Raw genomic sequence first — 6266 nt, 5'->3', positions numbered from 1 at the left:
CCAGACCCAGAACTACACACAGACAGTATATACTCAGTTATAAGTGGATATTAGGCCGAAATAGGTGTCCTCTGAATGACTCCACCCAGTGGCTGATAGGGACAGATGCTGGATCTGGCAGTTGGATTCTGGGTAGAGAGTTGAGAGTTATATGAAAGAGTCAGTGAATGGAGGGGATCGAAGGGGCCAGGACCTACACAGGGAGATGATCAAGGCTGGTGGATCTGGACCCAGGAGGGCCTGCACAAACTAATACACCTACCAAGGACAATGCACACAGAGGACCTACATACCTTCTTCACATGCAACTTATGGACAGCTCATTCTCCAAGGTTAGGAGGATGGAGAGCAGGGGCTGCCTCTGACATGAACACTGGTGCCTGTGATTTGATCACTTCCCCTTGTTGGTAAGGACTTGTAGGCACACAGAGGAATGGGATGCAGGCTATCCTGATGATATTTAATAGGCTGTGGTCAGAAAATGGTGGAGGAGGGCACTTCCCCCATCAGAGTTCTAGGGGAGGTAAAAAGGGTGTAAGAGGGAGCAAGTGAGTGTGGGAATGGAAAGATAGGACTGAGCAGGTAACAATCTGGATGTAATATGAATAAATTATAGTAAATAAAAAATAGATTATTTAATCAGTTTATATCCTAGTGGTAGCCTCATCTCTCCTCACCTCCCAGTCCCTCCCTCTTCCCCATCCCCTTCCCCTATTCCTTAGAAAAGGGGGGCCCCCTATGCACCTATCTACACCAGCTCATTAAGAAGCATCGGGACTGAGCAAGTCTTCTGCTGTGACCTGGCAAGGCATTCCTGCCAGGGAGAAGTAATTGAAAAGCCTTCAAGAAAGTCCATGCCAGAGAGAGCTCCTGCTCTCCTCAATAAGGGACCCACATGAAGCCCAAGCTACCCATTGGCTACATCTTTGTAGGGGGACTATTTCCAGTCCATGCAAGGTCTTTTGTTGGTGCCTCAGTCTCAGCAGGCCCTTATGGGTCCTGGTCAGTTGGTTCTATTGGTCTTCTTGTGAAGCTCCTGTCAACTCCAGGTCCTTTTCTCTTTCCATCCACTTTTATAGTAGAGTCCCCATGCTGTGCCCAATGTTTGCCTGTGAATCTGGGCAGAGCTTCCCAAAGGACAAATCTGCTTGTCTCCTGTCTACAAGCATAACAGAGTATTGTTAATAGTGTAAGGGGTTGATTCCCTCCCATGCGGTGTGACTTGGTTTGGGCCAGGCATTGGTTAGACATTTGCTGAATCACTGCTCTGTCTGCTCTATCTTTTATCCCTGCACATCTTGTAGGCAAGGAAAATTTTGATCCAAAGTTTCTGTGGGTGACTTGGTGTTCTCCACCCTCTACTAGGAGACCTATTTAGAGTATGTCTCTTCAGTCTGTATGGTCCCTGTTGCCAGGAATCTTTGCTAGAGTCCTAGATGAAGATGAGACAAAGGAACTGGTACATTTACACAATGGAATACTAATAAACTATTTAAAACAAAGAAATCAAGAAGTTTGTAGGGAAGTGGATAGAACTAGAAAAGGTCATCCTGAATGAGGGAGCACAGTCCCAGAAAGACACACATGGTATGTATCACAATGAACAAATCCAAAGAAGATAAGTAACAAGGAGGATCCAAGGGAGGATGCTTAAATCTCACTCATGAAGCGAAATAGAATAGGCAGAGGTAGTAATTAAAGAGAGGGAACAAGTTAGGAAACACATAGGAATATTTGGATGGAGATCAGATCTTGGGTGAGTGGGGACAGGAGAACAAAAGTCCAGTAGAGAAAAGAGAAACTGTGGGAGGGGGCATCTCTGTCACAAGCTGGAGACCCAATCAGGGTAGGTTGAGGAAGGGATATGAGAGGTATCACCTTCTTCATGCTAGACAGAATAGGTTTCAAACAAAATTTCTCAGAAAAGATGAATGATACTTCATTATATTTAAAGGAATTATTAATGAAGGAAACATTACAGTCCTAACTATGTGTGCACCAAATTGGTCTAACCTACTTCATATAAAGCATATCACTTGATGAAAAAAAAAACCTTTAACTCATCTTTAGTGGGTGATTTCATTAGACCAGCTCCTGGAATAGACAGGTCATCTGTAGAAGAAGAAAAAGAAAAGAGAACAATACAAGCTGCTGGCATTTTTGCACTCACTATTGTGATCGTCTATCCATGCGTTAGTGTTCAATAACAGGCTAATGAAAAACTCCTAATCATCTCTTAGAATTTTTTGTGTAAAACTAAGAAGAAAAGCAATAACTTTATTTCCTGAAAAACATGTTTTTTTTGTTGTTGTTGTTTAAAGGTGCTTGAGCTTGGGGCTGGGGGGATGGATCAATAGAACAAGTAAGCCGACCTGAATCCACATCTAGCACCCACGTATAGAGCTTGGTGTTGCAGAGACACTGCAGTAGTTGAAAGTTGCTAAATACAGTCCTGCCTGCCACTTTCACTAAGAGACTCTGTGCTAACAGATAGAAGTAAAGGACAACAGAACATGGAATTTCTGAACTCTGCACATATGCACATACGTGCTTACTATACTCTTACTTCATATAAGCTGAAATAACTTTAAATTGGCCATCTTTATATTTCACAGTGTTTAAGAAAACGATACAGTGAGACAAGGAATCTTATGTTCACCTGAATTTTGTTAGACTAGAGTTTCTTGTTCCAATCACTAAACAAAATCAATAGTTTTGAAGAGAAAACTTGCACAAAACTGCAAGTCTATATTTTAAGTAGAATTTTCTGCTATATTTAAAAATCATCACATTTTTGTGAAAATGTATTTAATAATGCCCTACATTATACAAAGTGAAGCATGAAAATGAATTGAAAAAATTCAAAAGCTGCTGACTAGTTCTTTCTTTCACAAAGGGCAGAAGGAGAAATAGGGAGAGGGGATTTCAGCATGAAGGATTTGGAATTACTTCCTGTCAACACAGGCACTAAAATATATGCTTTTTTGATTGAACAATAAACTTCAGTAATAAAGCAGTGAAAAATCCAATAGCATCTGATTACAGAAATATTTTATGTCCCATAAGTGAGTCAATACCCAATTTAAAGTAAAAATAGAACCTCAAAGTTTACTGTACCTTGGGTTAAATATTTTGACCATTACACTCACCATGAATTTCATATCAGTAATTGTTAGTCACTGTGTAATACAGGCTTTACAAGGACTTTAAACGGTTTTATTTACTTTAGGGACAGAAAATACTCAACAAAAGTTAATTTATTGTGTAACTCTTCTGTAAGCTTTTCATTAAAAATGATACCAAATCTATATGAGAGATAAAGTGTTTAACAATATAAATTCATCAATACAATCATTCTTTCAATTAGAGATATGAAAAATGTTTTCTGTAATTATCTGATTTTTTTATTTGTATCTGAACATAGCTTTCACTCCTTTACTCAAAAAGCCTGATCCTCTATTTTCTGTGGTTTCCCAGGAAAAAAATAATGAAATTGAAGCAGATGAGAAAATATGCTCAAGTATAATTTGTATAACATGTCATGAGAAGAAAAAAGTGATTTAATTTACATGGTAAACCCTCTTCAAAGGTATATGTTGAGTGAGAAGCTTCAAAATGCAACCAAAATCCTACGGTTTTCTTATGGTAATATCCTCTTTTAAGAGATTTGTTGATTAAACTACTGAATATAACAAGCTATAAAGGATCAAGTCATGTGTAAGGATTATAATGGTGTGACTTGTGGTTTATCCTTAAGTAATTGGCTAAAATATCTGATAAATTAAACATTTATGGTTGTATGGTTGGTATGTGTGTGTGTGTGTGTGTGTGTGTGTGTGTGTGTGTGTGTGTGTGTGTGTTTAACAAATATACAAATTGACATTTCTGTACTGTGGTGATTTGCCTAATTTTGGCCCCCATAAACTTATGTGTTTGAACACTTGGCCCATGAAGATTTCACTATTAGGAAATGTAGCCTTGTTGGAGTACAGGTGGCCTGATTGGATAAAATGTATCAATGTGGTGCAAGATTTGAGTTCTCCTCTGTGCAAGCAAGGTCCTCCAAGTGTGGAAAAGAGTCTTCTACTTGTTGCCTTTGAATCCAGATACAGAACTCTCAGCTACTTTTTCAGCAACATGTCTACCTGGACACTGTCATACTTTCCACCATAATGATAATAGACTAAATCCTGGAAACTGTAAGCCAACCACAATGAAATAATTTTTATTTATAAGAGTTGCCTTTGTCATGTGATTTTCTCACAGGAATGGAAACCTTAACTAAAACATGTTCCAAATGAACAATTCAAGATACCGGGCAGATTAACCATATAATCCTCATAAAAATATACTAAAGCAGTAGCTGTGTTTCAGTAGGGTACTGACTACATATAAGGATACTGATAACAAAATCCTATGAAAGTCTGAGATAGTCACAGTGTATCTGTATGACATCTATACTTCAAGTAAAATGAGACCCCCAGTAAATATGCTACAAATGAAAGAACAACTTAAAAGGCAATTTGGACCAGCACAGAAACTCTTGTTTGGTACCTACTGGAAATTACCAATTAGTCAGAGCATAGTGAAAGTGGCCAGTGTCTAACATACAAAGGCAGCACATAGTGAGCCCAGGATCCTAAGCAACACACTCTTCAGTTCAGCTCCAATTAGATTCTAGCTGAGCTCAAATGAAACAGCTTATAATCTTCACCCTAAACGGGAAACATCAATTTGCCCTACATAGTGAGACCCTTTAGTAAGTTCATTGAGGGGAAAGTTCTCCGAATTTTAATTAATTTTATTTTGTATCCTGATATACATTAAAATACTGTAGTGAGGAAAGATGCTCAAGTTCTTCATGAGCCAAATTATGGCAAGGCTCAAATGTCCATCTTCTCTAGAGGAGACAGAAGGCATACACAACTAGACTTGGCATCTAGTTGTGTAAGGACTGCTTCTGTTGATTTCCTAACAGCTGTTACTGTGGAAAAGTTAGATTAGTAGGTGCATATACTGTCCAGGTTATTAGTAAGATACATCTGATGAAACAAATCAAGAAGAGTCGATTTATAACTTATAGGTTTATTTATGACAAATACAAATTGACCATTAGTAAGGTATTTGTGTGTGTGTGTGTGTGTGTGTGTGTGTGTGTTCACCCTTTATTTACTCATCATATGGAAGACATTTAGTCTATTTCTATAACCAAGCTATTGTTAATACTAAAATAAAGAGGTAAGTGAATGGTTTTATTGCTTTTACATATAAACCCAGAAGTCAGATTGCTGTATCATGTGATATGTGATTTTTTGGTTTTTGTTTTTATAGCATCTAATCATAAAACTATCACTGTAGGTGGCCTCCATGGACATTTCTCCATGGCCACTGGTGCTCTGCTGTTTTAGTGTTCTTGAATCCAGAGAGTGGAGCCTGAGTTGGGGGCATCAAGGGCCTGAGGGTCCCGGCTCCGGTCACAATGGATAGTTTCTTTTTTGGTTGTGAGCTCTCTGGCCACATACACTCCTTTACTTTCAAGGTTGAGGAAGAAGCTGAACACGTGCTGGCTTTGAACAGGCCATATCTTAACAAGGGGGCTAAAGACAAGTGTAACATGGTGGAAAGTTGTGGCCCAGGATCACAAAAATCAGGACACTGCATTTCCTGTGGCCAACTTCTGGTTGTCTTGCCAACCCATGCTCAGTCTGGATAATTTCCAGTTTCAACCACCTGTAACCTTCCTCCTGAAGTCACGTTCTGGTCCTAAGCTGATCACTGGTCTGCATCAGGTCATTTGTATAAACAATGATTTTTCTGAAGAAGAAAGTGAGGATGAGGAGAGTGAAGATGAGGAAGTTAAGGTGTGTAGCATCTTTCCTGCCAAAAAGCACAGGAGCAGGCCGTAGCAGTCTCTTGTCTCTGGTCAGGTGGCTGCTTGCTACAAGTACCATGCACTATGTGTTCCTGGACAAATTCCAAGAATGTTTTGCTCGCTGAAGAGGACATTTTGGGAGGATGAGTGGGACTTGGGCTGGTGGTGAGAGTGCCAGCATTCTCCACAGGGCCGTGTGTTTGGTCGCACACATTGCAAGAGAGGATTTAAACATTCTTTCTTTTGGGGTGGGATGATTTTGAAATCTCTCCTGAACCACTTGCCCAGATTGAAAGTTTTCTAAACCCCTGGTTCAATTCCCAGCATGGGAGAAAAAGAGGATCAGAAGTTCAAATAATTCATATCTAAATAAAGTGGTATGCTCTTTTGGGTA

The 6266-nt window shown here is 39.4% G+C and overlaps 1 pseudogene across 1 annotated transcript; it reads left to right on the top strand.

Moving 5' to 3' along the window:
- Positions 1–3569: 3569 nt before the first annotated feature.
- LOC311598360 (nucleoplasmin-3-like) lies at positions 3570–5906 on the top strand (annotated as a pseudogene). The gene is made up of 2 exons: positions 3570–3645; positions 5409–5906. The product of its transcript is annotated as a nucleoplasmin-3-like (transcript).
- Positions 5907–6266: the final 360 nt, after the last annotated feature.

Source organism: Acomys minous, assembly GCF_964271855.1.
Source record: "Acomys minous genome assembly, chromosome: 5".
Lineage (NCBI taxonomy): Eukaryota > Metazoa > Chordata > Mammalia > Rodentia > Muridae > Acomys > Acomys minous.
Note: the sequence above shows the minus strand (reverse complement) of the source record. Positions and strands in the feature narration are given on the sequence as shown.